Source organism: Castor canadensis, chromosome 13 (assembly GCF_047511655.1).
Source record: "Castor canadensis chromosome 13, mCasCan1.hap1v2, whole genome shotgun sequence".
Classification (NCBI taxonomy): Eukaryota; Metazoa; Chordata; class Mammalia; order Rodentia; family Castoridae; genus Castor; species Castor canadensis.
This window is the reverse complement of record NC_133398.1, coordinates 93,494,625-93,510,395: the sequence shown is the minus strand read 5'-3', so window position 1 is coordinate 93,510,395 and position 15,771 is coordinate 93,494,625.

Here is a 15,771-nt window from a genome sequence, read left to right as displayed (position 1 = left end):
TTGTGTGATTTCTTGATAGGCATGCTTCCTGGACCTTACTTTTTTTTGGTGGAGTACGATATCTTTGTTCCAAAAAGGCCAATTCAGCTATGGCGAAGAAACCCAAGTATCTCTCCAGTGAAAATCATCTTTATTAGAAGCAGGATCATCTACCACTTTGTCTCCCGGTGTGAATTTACTTTGTTTTTGAAAGGAATACATAGTGCTACTTAGGTTTTTCGAGGTGGAGATGAGCTCCGTTTGTTCCCAATAGGACTCTTCAGCTTTGTTGCAGAAACACATGTAGCACTGCAAAGAAAACCATGTCTTAGAAGCTGCAGCATCTGGCACGTTCTTTCCTTGTGAGAATTGTGTTATTTTTTGAGAGTAATTGTTCCTGCAACTTAGGTTTCTTCTGGTGGAGATAGTCTCTCTTCTTACAAATAGTCATCTTCAGCTGAGGGGAAGAAACATATGTATCTCTCGGCGGAATACTCTCTGTGTTAGATGCACTGGAATCTACCACATTACGTCCCTGTGAGAATTCACTGAGTTTCTGAAAGGAATACATATAGCCTCTTAGCTTTTCTAAGGTGGACATAGGCTCTGTTGACTCCAATGAAAATTATTCAGCTGAATTGAAGAAACACATGTTTCACTACAAGGAAAGCCATCTATATGAGAAGCTTCAGCATCTAGCACATTCTTTCCTTGTGAGAATGCACTTATATTTTGAAAGGAATCCTTCTTGCAAGTTAGGATTTTTATGGTGGTTATAGACTCTGGCTGTCCCTCATAGACCTATTCAGCTGACTGGAAGAAATACACGTATACCTCCAAAGAAAACCATCTGTGTTACTAGCTGCAGCGCCTAGCACCTTGTTGTCCTGTGACAAGTGAGTTAGATTTTGCAATTAATTCTGCATACAACTTAGGTTTTTTAATGTGGGTATGGGCAGTGTTTGTTCCCTGTAGGCCTATTAAGCAGAGTTGAGGAAACACAGGCATCAACCCAAAGAAAATCCTGTACGTTAGAACCTGCACGATCTGGCACCTTGATTCCTCTTGAGAGTTGAGTTAGTTTGTGAACGGAATTCTTCCTGCAACTTAGCTTTTTCCAAGTGTCCATAGGCTCAATTTGATCCAAATAGGACTAATCAGGTGATTAATGAAACAATGAACGTTTTGAAGGCAAATCATCTGTGTCAGAAGCAGGGTAGGCTAGCACATGTTTTCCCCGTAAGAATTGAGTTTCTTTTTGAAAGGAACGTGTATTCCTTATTAGGATTTTCAAGGTGGAGATAGTCTCTGTTTTTTCCAAATAGGCCTATTACGCAGAGTTGAAGAAACACATGCAACACTCCAAAGACAAGCATCTATGTTAGAACGTACAGCATCTGGCACCAGGCTTCCCTGGGGGAATTGAGTTCGTTTTCAAAAGAAATTATTCGTGCAACCTTGATTTTTCAACGTGTGGAGGAATGCTCGGTTGTTTCAAAGAGGCGTCTTCAGCTAGTGGAAGAAACACGTGCATCTCTGGAAAGAAAACCTTCTGTGTTAGATGCCCTTACATCTAGCACATTGTTTCCCTTGGGTAATTGAGTTAGTTTTGGCAATGAAACTTCCTGCTACTTCAGTTCTCTATGGGGGAGATAGGCTCTGTTTGATCCAAATAGGCCTTCTAAGCAGAGTTGAACAAACACATGGAGCACTCCAAAGACAACCATCTATATTAGAAGCTGCACTACCTAGTTCTTGTTTCCCTGAGAAAATTCAGTTAGTTTTTGAAAGTAATGTTTCATGCCACATAGTTTTTTCATGACAGAGAAAGGCTCTGGTTGTTTCCAATAGGCTGATTCAGCTGAGATGAACTAACACATGTATCACTGTCTAATTTGTAAGCGGCAGTACCTAACACAGTAGTCCTTGTTTGATTGAGTTATATCTTGTTACATTTACATCCTGTACCTTAGGTATCTTATGTTGGTGATAGAATTTCCTTGTTCCAATAGGCGTATTCAGCTGAGTTGAAGAAACAGAGGCATCTCTCGAGAGGAAGCCATATGTGTTAGAAGCAAGATCATCTAGCACATTGTTTCCCAGTGAGAACTGAGTTTGTTTTAGAAAGGAAATTGTGTGAAACATACATCTTTCGAGGTGGAGATAGGCTCTTGTTTATCCAAAGAGACCTACTCAGCTGAGTTGTAGAAAAACAAGTATCACTCCAAAGAAAACCATCAAGATTAGAACATCAGTATCTAGTACCCTGTTTTCCTTTGAGTCCTGACTCAGTTTTTGAAAGGAATTCCTGAAACAAACTAGGTTTTTCAAGGTGTACATTGGCTGTCTTTGTTCTATATAGGCCCACTCAGGAGAGACTAGGGAAACCATGTATCATTCCAAAGGTAACCATCTATGGTAGGATTCGGACCATGTAGCACACTGTTCCCCTTGAGAATTGAGGCTGTTTTGGAAAGGAATACTTCCTGAAACTTTGATTTTTTTAAGGGGAGATAGGATCCTGATGTTCCAAATTGGCCTATTCAGCTGCCTTGAAAAAACACTTGTATCCTTTCAAAGAAAACCATCTATGTCACACGCAGCAGCAGCATCTGGCACATTGTCTCCCTGTGAGAATTGTGTTAGTTTTTGAACGGAATATGCATTGCTGCACAGGTTTTTGAAATAGGCCTATTGAGGAGAGTTGATGAACACGATTCCCTCTAATGAAAACCACGTGTGTTTGGACAGGTGTGTCTACCGCATTGCTTCCTTGGGAGAAGTGAGATCCTTTTTGAAAAGGAAACTTCCTGCAACTTAGGTTTTTCAAGGTGAATATTCAGCTCAGTTGAGAAAACACATTTGTCTCACAAAAGAACACCATCTGTGATAGAAGCAGGAGCATCAAGCACATTGTTTCCCTGTGATAATTGAGTAGTTTTTGAAAGGAATACGTAGTGCTACTTTGCTTTCCAAGGTGGAGATTGGTTCTCATGATTTCAAATAGGATTATTCAGCTGAGTTGAGGGAACACCTGTATCAATCCTAAGAAAACCATCTGTTTTATAAGGGGCACAATCTACCAAGTTCTTCCTCGTGAGAATTGTGTGATTTCTTGATAGGCATGCTTCCTGGACCTTACTTTTTTTTGGTGGAGTACGATATCTTTGTTCCAAAAAGGCCAATTCAGCTATGGCGAAGAAACCCAAGTATCTCTCCAGTGAAAATCATCTTTATTAGAAGCAGGATCATCTACCACTTTGTCTCCCGGTGTGAATTTACTTTGTTTTTGAAAGGAATACATAGTGCTACTTAGGTTTTTTGAGGTGGAGATGAGCTTCCTTTGTTCCCAATAGGACTCTTCAGCTTTGTTGCAGAAACACATGTAGCACTGCAAAGAAAACCATGTCTTAGAAGCTGCAGCATCTGGCACGTTCTTTCCTTGTGAGAACTGTGTTATTTTTTGAGAGTAATTGTTCCTGCAACTTAGGTTTCTTCTGGTGGAGATAGTCTCTCTTCTTACAAATAGTCATCTTCAGCTGAGGGGAAGAAACATATGTATCTCTCGGCGGAATACTCTCTGTGTTAGATGCACTGGAATCTACCACATTACGTCCCTGTGAGAATTGACTGAGTTTCTGAAAGGAATACATATAGCCTCTTAGCTTTTCTAAGGTGGACATAGGCTCTGTTGACTCCAATGAAAATTATTCAGCTGAATTGAAGAAACACATGTTTCACTACAAGGAAAGCCATCTATATGAGAAGCTTCAGCATCTAGCACATTCTTTCCTTGTGAGAATGCACTTATATTTTGAAAGGAATCCTTCTTGCAAGTTAGGATTTTTATGGTGGTTATAGACTCTGGCTGTCCCTCATAGACCTATTCAGCTGACTGGAAGAAATACACGTATACCTCCAAAGAAAACCATCTGTGTTACTAGCTGCAGCGCCTAGCACCTTGTTGTCCTGTGACAAGTGAGTTAGATTTTGCAATTAATTCTGCATACAACTTAGGTTTTTAAATGTGGGTATGGGCAGTGTTTGTTCCCTGTAGGCCTATTAAGCAGAGTTGAGGAAACACAGGCATCAACCCAAAGAAAATCCTGTACGTTAGAACCTGCACGATCTGGCACCTTGATTCCTCTTGAGAGTTGAGTTAGTTTGTGAACGGAATTCTTCCTGCAACTTAGCTTTTTCCAAGTGTCCATAGGCTCAATTTGATCCAAATAGGACTAATCAGGTGATTAATGAAACAATGAACGTTTTGAAGGCAAATCATCTGTGTCAGAAGCAGGGTAGGCTAGCACATGTTTTCCCCGTAAGAACTGAGTTTCTTTTTGAAAGGAACGTGTATTCCTTATTAGGATTTTCAAGGTGGAGATAGTCTCTGTTTTTTCCAAATAGGCCTATTACGCAGAGTTGAAGAAACACATGCAACACTCCAAAGACAAGCATCTATGTTAGAACGTACAGCATCTGGCACCAGGCTTCCCTGGGGGAATTGAGTTCGTTTTCAAAAGAAATTATTCGTGCAACCTTGATTTTTCAACGTGTGGAGGAATGCTCGGTTGTTTCAAAGAGGCGTCTTCAGCTAGTGGAAGAAACACGTGCATCTCTGGAAAGAAAACCTTCTGTGTTAGATGCCCTTACATCTAGCACATTGTTTCCCTTGGGTAATTGAGTTAGTTTTGGCAATGAAACTTCCTGCTACTTCAGTTCTCTATGGGGGAGATAGGCTCTGTTTGATCCAAATAGGCCTTCTAAGCAGAGTTGAACAAACACATGGAGCACTCCAAAGACAACCATCTATATTAGAAGCTGCACTACCTAGTTCTTGTTTCCCTGAGAAAATTCAGTTAGTTTTTGAAAGTAATGTTTCATGCCACATAGTTTTTTCATGACAGAGAAAGGCTCTGGTTGTTTCCAATAGGCTGATTCAGCTGAGATGAACTAACACATGTATCACTGTCTAATTTGTAAGCGGCAGTACCTAACACAGTAGTCCTTGTTTGATTGAGTTATATCTTGTTACATTTACATCCTGTACCTTAGGTATCTTATGTTGGTGATAGAATTTCCTTGTTCCAATAGGCGTATTCAGCTGAGTTGAAGAAACAGAGGCATCTCTCGAGAGGAAGCCATATGTGTTAGAAGCAAGATCATCTAGCACATTGTTTCCCAGTGAGAACTGAGTTTGTTTTAGAAAGGAAATTGTGTGAAACATACATCTTTCGAGGTGGAGATAGGCTCTTGTTTATCCAAAGAGACCTACTCAGCTGAGTTGTAGAAAAACAAGTATCACTCCAAAGAAAACCATCAAGATTAGAACATCAGCATCTAGTACCCTGTTTTCCTTTGAGTCCTGACTCAGTTTTTGAAAGGAATTCCTGAAACAAACTAGGTTTTTCAAGGTGTACATTGGCTGTCTTTGTTCTATATAGGCCCACTCAGGAGAGACTAGGGAAACCATGTATCATTCCAAAGGTAACCATCTATGGTAGGATTCGGACCATGTAGCACACTGTTCCCCTTGAGAATTGAGGCTGTTTTGGAAAGGAATACTTCCTGAAACTTTGATTTTTTTAAGGGGAGATAGGATCCTGATGTTCCAAATTGGCCTATTCAGCTGCCTTGAAAAAACACTTGTATCCTTTCAAAGAAAACCATCTATGTCACACGCAGCAGCAGCATCTGGCACATTGTCTCCCTGTGAGAATTGTGTTAGTTTTTGAACGGAATATGCATTGCTGCACAGGTTTTTGAAATAGGCCTATTGAGGAGAGTTGATGAACACGATTCCCTCTAATGAAAACCACGTGTGTTTGGACAGGTGTGTCTACCGCATTGCTTCCTTGGGAGAAGTGAGATCCTTCTTGAAAAGGAAACTTCCTGCAACTTAGGTTTTTCAAGGTGAATATTCAGCTCAGTTGAGAAAACACATTTGTCTCACAAAAGAACACCATCTGTGATAGAAGCAGGAGCATCAAGCACATTGTTTCCCTGTGATAATTGAGTAGTTTTTGAAAGGAATACGTAGTGCTACTTTGCTTTCCAAGGTGGAGATTGGTTCTCTTGATTTCAAATAGGATTATTCAGCTGAGTTGAGGGAACACCTGTATCAATCCTAAGAAAACCATCTGTTTTATAAGGGGCACAATCTACCAAGTTCTTCCTCGTGAGAATTGTGTGATTTCTTGATAGGCATGCTTCCTGGACCTTACTTTTTTTTGGTGGAGTACGATATCTTTGTTCCAAAAAGGCCAATTCAGCTATGGCGAAGAAACCCAAGTATCTCTCCAGTGAAAATCATCTTTATTAGAAGCAGGATCATCTACCACTTTGTCTCCCGGTGTGAATTTACTTTGTTTTTGAAAGGAATACATAGTGCTACTTAGGTTTTTCGAGGTGGAGATGAGCTCCCTTTGTTCCCAATAGGACTCTTCAGCTTTGTTGCCGAAACACATGTAGCACTGCAAAGAAAACCATGTCTTAGAAGCTGCAGCATCTGGCACGTTCTTTCCTTGTGAGAACTGTGTTATTTTTTGAGAGTAATTGTTCCTGCAACTTAGGTTTCTTCTGGTGGAGATAGTCTCTCTTCTTACAAATAGTCATCTTCAGCTGAGGGGAAGAAACATATGTATCTCTCGGCGGAATACTCTCTGTGTTAGATGCACTGGAATCTACCACATTACGTCCCTGTGAGAATTGACTGAGTTTCTGAAAGGAATACATATAGCCTCTTAGCTTTTCTAAGGTGGACATAGGCTCTGTTGACTCCAATGAAAATTATTCAGCTGAATTGAAGAAACACATGTTTCACTACAAGGAAAGCCATCTATGTGAGAAGCTTCAGCATCTAGCACATTCTTTCCTTGTGAGAATGCACTTATATTTTGAAAGGAATCCTTCTTGCAAGTTAGGATTTTTATGGTGGTTATAGACTCTGGCTGTCCCTCATAGACCTATTCAGCTGACTGGAAGAAATACACGTATACCTCCAAAGAAAACCATCTGTGTTACTAGCTGCAGCGCCTAGCACCTTGTTGTCCTGTGACAAGTGAGTTAGATTTTGCAATTAATTCTGCATACAACTTAGGTTTTTAAATGTGGGTATGGGCAGTGTTTGTTCCCTGTAGGCCTATTAAGCAGAGTTGAGGAAACACAGGCATCAACCCAAAGAAAATCCTGTACGTTAGAACCTGCACGATCTGGCACCTTGATTCCTCTTGAGAGTTGAGTTAGTTTGTGAACGGAATTCTTCCTGCAACTTAGCTTTTTCCAAGTGTCCATAGGCTCAATTTGATCCAAATAGGACTAATCAGGTGATTAATGAAACAATGAACGTTTTGAAGGCAAATCATCTGTGTCAGAAGCAGGGTAGGCTAGCACATGTTTTCCCCGTAAGAACTGAGTTTCTTTTTGAAAGGAACGTGTATTCCTTATTAGGATTTTCAAGGTGGAGATAGTCTCTGTTTTTTCCAAATAGGCCTATTACGCAGAGTTGAAGAAACACATGCAACACTCCAAAGACAAGCATCTATGTTAGAACGTACAGCATCTGGCACCAGGCTTCCCTGGGGGAATTGAGTTCGTTTTCAAAAGAAATTATTCGTGCAACCTTGATTTTTCAACGTGTGGAGGAATGCTCGGTTGTTTCAAAGAGGCATCTTCAGCTAGTGGAAGAAACACGTGCATCTCTGGAAAGAAAACCTTCTGTGTTAGATGCCCTTACATCTAGCACATTGTTTCCCTTGGGTAATTGAGTTAGTTTTGGCAATGAAACTTCCTGCTACTTCAGTTCTCTATGGGGGAGATAGGCTCTGTTTGATCCAAATAGGCCTTCTAAGCAGAGTTGAACAAACACATGGAGCACTCCAAAGACAACCATCTATATTAGAAGCTGCACTACCTAGTTCTTGTTTCCCTGAGAAAATTCAGTTAGTTTTTGAAAGTAATGTTTCATGCCACATAGTTTTTTCATGACAGAGAAAGGCTCTGGTTGTTTCCAATAGGCTGATTCAGCTGAGATGAACTAACACATGTATCACTGTCTAATTTGTAAGCGGCAGTACCTAACACAGTAGTCCTTGTTTGATTGAGTTATATCTTGTTACATTTACATCCTGTACCTTAGGTATCTTATGTTGGTGATAGAATTTCCTTGTTCCAATAGGCGTATTCAGCTGAGTTGAAGAAACAGAGGCATCTCTCGAGAGGAAGCCATATGTGTTAGAAGCAAGATCATCTAGCACATTGTTTCCCAGTGAGAACTGAGTTTGTTTTAGAAAGGAAATTGTGTGAAACATACATCTTTCGAGGTGGAGATAGGCTCTTGTTTATCCAAAGAGACCTACTCAGCTGAGTTGTAGAAAAACAAGTATCACTCCAAAGAAAACCATCAAGATTAGAACATCAGCATCTAGTACCCTGTTTTCCTTTGAGTCCTGACTCAGTTTTTGAAAGGAATTCCTGAAACAAACTAGGTTTTTCAAGGTGTACATTGGCTGTCTTTGTTCTATATAGGCCCACTCAGGAGAGACTAGGGAAACCATGTATCATTCCAAAGGTAACCATCTATGGTAGGATTCGGACCATGTAGCACACTGTTCCCCTTGAGAATTGAGGCTGTTTTGGAAAGGAATACTTCCTGAAACTTTGATTTTTTTAAGGGGAGATAGGATCCTGATGTTCCAAATTGGCCTATTCAGCTGCCTTGAAAAAACACTTGTATCCTTTCAAAGAAAACCATCTATGTCACACGCAGCAGCAGCATCTGGCACATTGTCTCCCTGTGAGAATTGTGTTAGTTTTTGAACGGAATATGCATTGCTGCACAGGTTTTTGAAATAGGCCTATTGAGGAGAGTTGATGAACACGATTCCCTCTAATGAAAACCACGTGTGTTTGGACAGGTGTGTCTACCGCATTGCTTCCTTGGGAGAAGTGAGATCCTTCTTGAAAAGGAAACTTCCTGCAACTTAGGTTTTTCAAGGTGAATATTCAGCTCAGTTGAGAAAACACATTTGTCTCACAAAAGAACACCATCTGTGATAGAAGCAGGAGCATCAAGCACATTGTTTCCCTGTGATAATTGAGTAGTTTTTGAAAGGAATACGTAGTGCTACTTTGCTTTCCAAGGTGGAGATTGGTTCTCTTGATTTCAAATAGGATTATTCAGCTGAGTTGAGGGAACACCTGTATCAATCCTAAGAAAACCATCTGTTTTATAAGGGGCACAATCTACCAAGTTCTTCCTCGTGAGAATTGTGTGATTTCTTGATAGGCATGCTTCCTGGACCTTACTTTTTTTTGGTGGAGTACGATATCTTTGTTCCAAAAAGGCCAATTCAGCTATGGCGAAGAAACCCAAGTATCTCTCCAGTGAAAATCATCTTTATTAGAAGCAGGATCATCTACCACTTTGTCTCCCGGTGTGAATTTACTTTGTTTTTGAAAGGAATACATAGTGCTACTTAGGTTTTTCGAGGTGGAGATGAGCTCCCTTTGTTCCCAATAGGACTCTTCAGCTTTGTTGCCGAAACACATGTAGCACTGCAAAGAAAACCATGTCTTAGAAGCTGCAGCATCTGGCACGTTCTTTCCTTGTGAGAACTGTGTTATTTTTTGAGAGTAATTGTTCCTGCAACTTAGGTTTCTTCTGGTGGAGATAGTCTCTCTTCTTACAAATAGTCATCTTCAGCTGAGGGGAAGAAACATATGTATCTCTCGGCGGAATACTCTCTGTGTTAGATGCACTGGAATCTACCACATTACGTCCCTGTGAGAATTGACTGAGTTTCTGAAAGGAATACATATAGCCTCTTAGCTTTTCTAAGGTGGACATAGGCTCTGTTGACTCCAATGAAAATTATTCAGCTGAATTGAAGAAACACATGTTTCACTACAAGGAAAGCCATCTATGTGAGAAGCTTCAGCATCTAGCACATTCTTTCCTTGTGAGAATGCACTTATATTTTGAAAGGAATCCTTCTTGCAAGTTAGGATTTTTATGGTGGTTATAGACTCTGGCTGTCCCTCATAGACCTATTCAGCTGACTGGAAGAAATACACGTATACCTCCAAAGAAAACCATCTGTGTTACTAGCTGCAGTGCCTAGCACCTTGTTGTCCTGTGACAAGTGAGTTAGATTTTGCAATTAATTCTGCATACAACTTAGGTTTTTAAATGTGGGTATGGGCAGTGTTTGTTCCCTGTAGGCCTATTAAGCAGAGTTGAGGAAACACAGGCATCAACCCAAAGAAAATCCTGTACGTTAGAACCTGCACGATCTGGCACCTTGATTCCTCTTGAGAGTTGAGTTAGTTTGTGAACGGAATTCTTCCTGCAACTTAGCTTTTTCCAAGTGTCCATAGGCTCAATTTGATCCAAATAGGACTAATCAGGTGATTAATGAAACAATGAACGTTTTGAAGGCAAATCATCTGTGTCAGAAGCAGGGTAGGCTAGCACATGTTTTCCCCGTAAGAACTGAGTTTCTTTTTGAAAGGAACGTGTATTCCTTATTAGGATTTTCAAGGTGGAGATAGTCTCTGTTTTTTCCAAATAGGCCTATTACGCAGAGTTGAAGAAACACATGCAACACTCCAAAGACAAGCATCTATGTTAGAACGTACAGCATCTGGCACCAGGCTTCCCTGGGGGAATTGAGTTCGTTTTCAAAAGAAATTATTCGTGCAACCTTGATTTTTCAACGTGTGGAGGAATGCTCGGTTGTTTCAAAGAGGCGTCTTCAGCTAGTGGAAGAAACACGTGCATCTCTGGAAAGAAAACCTTCTGTGTTAGATGCCCTTACATCTAGCACATTGTTTCCCTTGGGTAATTGAGTTAGTTTTGGCAATGAAACTTCCTGCTACTTCAGTTCTCTATGGGGGAGATAGGCTCTGTTTGATCCAAATAGGCCTTCTAAGCAGAGTTGAACAAACACATGGAGCACTCCAAAGACAACCATCTATATTAGAAGCTGCACTACCTAGTTCTTGTTTCCCTGAGAAAATTCAGTTAGTTTTTGAAAGTAATGTTTCATGCCACATAGTTTTTTCATGACAGAGAAAGGCTCTGGTTGTTTCCAATAGGCTGATTCAGCTGAGATGAACTAACACATGTATCACTGTCTAATTTGTAAGCGGCAGTACCTAACACAGTAGTCCTTGTTTGATTGAGTTATATCTTGTTACATTTACATCCTGTACCTTAGGTATCTTATGTTGGTGATAGAATTTCCTTGTTCCAATAGGCGTATTCAGCTGAGTTGAAGAAACAGAGGCATCTCTCGAGAGGAAGCCATATGTGTTAGAAGCAAGATCATCTAGCACATTGTTTCCCAGTGAGAACTGAGTTTGTTTTAGAAAGGAAATTGTGTGAAACATACATCTTTCGAGGTGGAGATAGGCTCTTGTTTATCCAAAGAGACCTACTCAGCTGAGTTGTAGAAAAACAAGTATCACTCCAAAGAAAACCATCAAGATTAGAACATCAGCATCTAGTACCCTGTTTTCCTTTGAGTCCTGACTCAGTTTTTGAAAGGAATTCCTGAAACAAACTAGGTTTTTCAAGGTGTACATTGGCTGTCTTTGTTCTATATAGGCCCACTCAGGAGAGACTAGGGAAACCATGTATCATTCCAAAGGTAACCATCTATGGTAGGATTCGGACCATGTAGCACACTGTTCCCCTTGAGAATTGAGGCTGTTTTGGAAAGGAATACTTCCTGAAACTTTGATTTTTTTAAGGGGAGATAGGATCCTGATGTTCCAAATTGGCCTATTCAGCTGCCTTGAAAAAACACTTGTATCCTTTCAAAGAAAACCATCTATGTCACACGCAGCAGCAGCATCTGGCACATTGTCTCCCTTTGAGAATTGTGTTAGTTTTTGAACGGAATATGCATTGCTGCACAGGTTTTTGAAATAGGCCTATTGAGGAGAGTTGATGAACACGATTCCCTCTAATGAAAACCACGTGTGTTTGGACAGGTGTGTCTACCGCATTGCTTCCTTGGGAGAAGTGAGATCCTTCTTGAAAAGGAAACTTCCTGCAACTTAGGTTTTTCAAGGTGAATATTCAGCTCAGTTGAGAAAACACATTTGTCTCACAAAAGAACACCATCTGTGATAGAAGCAGGAGCATCAAGCACATTGTTTCCCTGTGATAATTGAGTAGTTTTTGAAAGGAATACGTAGTGCTACTTTGCTTTCCAAGGTGGAGATTGGTTCTCTTGATTTCAAATAGGATTATTCAGCTGAGTTGAGGGAACACCTGTATCAATCCTAAGAAAACCATCTGTTTTATAAGGGGCACAATCTACCAAGTTCTTCCTCGTGAGAATTGTGTGATTTCTTGATAGGCATGCTTCCTGGACCTTACTTTTTTTTGGTGGAGTACGATATCTTTGTTCCAAAAAGGCCAATTCAGCTATGGCGAAGAAACCCAAGTATCTCTCCAGTGAAAATCATCTTTATTAGAAGCAGGATCATCTACCACTTTGTCTCCCGGTGTGAATTTACTTTGTTTTTGAAAGGAATACATAGTGCTACTTAGGTTTGTCGAGGTGGAGATGAGCTCCCTTTGTTCCCAATAGGACTCTTCAGCTTTGTTGCAGAAACACATGTAGCACTGCAAAGAAAACCATGTCTTAGAAGCTGCAGCATCTGGCACGTTCTTTCCTTGTGAGAACTGTGTTATTTTTTGAGAGTAATTGTTCCTGCAACTTAGGTTTCTTCTGGTGGAGATAGTCTCTCTTCTTACAAATAGTCATCTTCAGCTGAGGGGAAGAAACATATGTATCTCTCGGCGGAATACTCTCTGTGTTAGATGCACTGGAATCTACCACATTACGTCCCTGTGAGAATTGACTGAGTTTCTGAAAGGAATACATATAGCCTCTTAGCTTTTCTAAGGTGGACATAGGCTCTGTTGACTCCAATGAAAATTATTCAGCTGAATTGAAGAAACACATGTTTCACTACAAGGAAAGCCATCTATGTGAGAAGCTTCAGCATCTAGCACATTCTTTCCTTGTGAGAATGCACTTATATTTTGAAAGGAATCCTTCTTGCAAGTTAGGATTTTTATGGTGGTTATAGACTCTGGCTGTCCCTCATAGACCTATTCAGCTGACTGGAAGAAATACACGTATACCTCCAAAGAAAACCATCTGTGTTACTAGCTGCAGCGCCTAGCACCTTGTTGTCCTGTGACAAGTGAGTTAGATTTTGCAATTAATTCTGCATACAACTTAGGTTTTTTAATGTGGGTATGGGCAGTGTTTGTTCCCTGTAGGCCTATTAAGCAGAGTTGAGGAAACATAGGCATCAACCCAAAGAAAATCCTGTACGTTAGAACCTGCACGATCTGGCACCTTGATTCCTCTTGAGAGTTGAGTTAGTTTGTGAACGGAATTCTTCCTGCAACTTAGCTTTTTCCAAGTGTCCATAGGCTCAATTTGATCCAAATAGGACTAATCAGGTGATTAATGAAACAATGAACGTTTTGAAGGCAAATCATCTGTGTCAGAAGCAGGGTAGGCTAGCACATGTTTTCCCCGTAAGAACTGAGTTTCTTTTTGAAAGGAACGTGTATTCCTTATTAGGATTTTCAAGGTGGAGATAGTCTCTGTTTTTTCCAAATAGGCCTATTACGCAGAGTTGAAGAAACACATGCAACACTCCAAAGACAAGCATCTATGTTAGAACGTACAGCATCTGGCACCAGGCTTCCCTGGGGGAATTGAGTTCGTTTTCAAAAGAAATTATTCGTGCAACCTTGATTTTTCAACGTGTGGAGGAATGCTCGGTTGTTTCAAAGAGGCGTCTTCAGCTAGTGGAAGAAACACGTGCATCTCTGGAAAGAAAATCTTCTGTGTTAGATGCCCTTACATCTAGCACATTGTTTCCCTTGGGTAATTGAGTTAGTTTTGGCAATGAAACTTCCTGCTACTTCAGTTCTCTATGGGGGAGATAGGCTCTGTTTGATCCAAATAGGCCTTCTAAGCAGAGTTGAACAAACACATGGAGCACTCCAAAGACAACCATCTATATTAGAAGCTGCACTACCTAGTTCTTGTTTCCCTGAGAAAATTCAGTTAGTTTTTGAAAGTAATGTTTCATGCCACATAGTTTTTTCATGACAGAGAAAGGCTCTGGTTGTTTCCAATAGGCTGATTCAGCTGAGATGAACTAACACATGTATCACTGTCTAATTTGTAAGCGGCAGTACCTAACACAATAGTCCTTGTTTGATTGAGTTATATCTTGTTACATTTACATCCTGTACCTTAGGTATCTTATGTTGGTGATAGAATTTCCTTGTTCCAATAGGCGTATTCAGCTGAGTTGAAGAAACAGAGGCATCTCTCGAGAGGAAGCCATATGTGTTAGAAGCAAGATCATCTAGCACATTGTTTCCCAGTGAGAACTGAGTTTGTTTTAGAAAGGAAATTGCGTGAAACATACATCTTTCGCGGTGGAGATAGGCTCTTGTTTATCCAAAGAGACCTACTCAGCTGAGTTGTAGAAAAACAAGTATCACTCCAAAGAAAACCATCAAGATCAGAACATCAGCATCTAGTACCCTGTTTTCCTTTGAGTCCTGACTCAGTTTTTGAAAGGAATTCCTGAAACAAACTAGGTTTTTCAAGGTGTACATTGGCTGTCTTTGTTCTATATAGGCCCACTCAGGAGAGACCAGGGAAACCATGTATCATTCCAAAGGTAACCATCTATGGTACTATTCGGACCATGTAGCACATTGTTCCCCTTGAGAATTGAGGCTGTTTTGGAAAGGAATACTTCCTGAAACTTTTATTTTTTTAAGGGGAGATAGGATCCTGATATTCCAAATTGGCCTATTCAGCTGCCTTGAAAAAACACTTGTATCCTTTCAAAGAAAATCATCTATGTCACACGCAGCAGCTGCATCTGGCACATTGTCTCCCTGTGAGAATTGTGTTAGTTTTTGAACGGAATATGCATTGCTGCACAGGTTTTTGAAATAGGCCTATTGAGGAGAGTTGATGAACACGATTCCCTCTAATGAAAACCACGTGTGTTTGGACAGGTGTGTCTACCGCATTGCTTCCTTGGGAGAAGTGAGATCCTTTTTGAAAAGGAAACTTCCTGCAACTTAGGTTTTTCAAGGTGAATATTCAGCTCAGTTGAGAAAACACATTTGTCTCACAAAAGAACACCATCTGTGATAGAAGCAGGAGCATCAAGCACATTGTTTCCCTGTGATAATTGAGTAGTTTTTGAAAGGAATACGTAGTGCTACTTTGCTTTCCAAGGTGGAGATTGGTTCTCTTGATTTCAAATAGGATTATTCAGCTGAGTTGAGGGAACGCCTGTATAAATCCTAAGAAAACCATCTGTTTTATAAGGGGCACAATCTATCAAGTTCTTCCTCGTGAGAATTGTTTGATTTCTTGATAGGCATGCTTCCTGGACCTTACTTTTTTTTGGTGGAGTACGATATCTTTGTTCCAAAAAGGCCAATTCAGCTATGGTGAAGAAACCCAAGTATCTCTCCAGTGAAAATCATCTTTATTAGAAGCAGGATCATCTACCACTTTGTTTCCCGGTGTGAATTTACTTTGTTTTTGCAAGGAATACATAGTGCTACTTAGGTTTTTCGAGGTGGAGATGAGCTCCCTTTGTTCCCAATAGGACTCTTCAGCTTTGTTGCCGAAACACATGTAGCACTGCAAAGAAAACCATGTCTTAGAAGCTGCAGCATCTGGCACGTTCTTTCCTTGTGAGAACTGTGTTATTTTT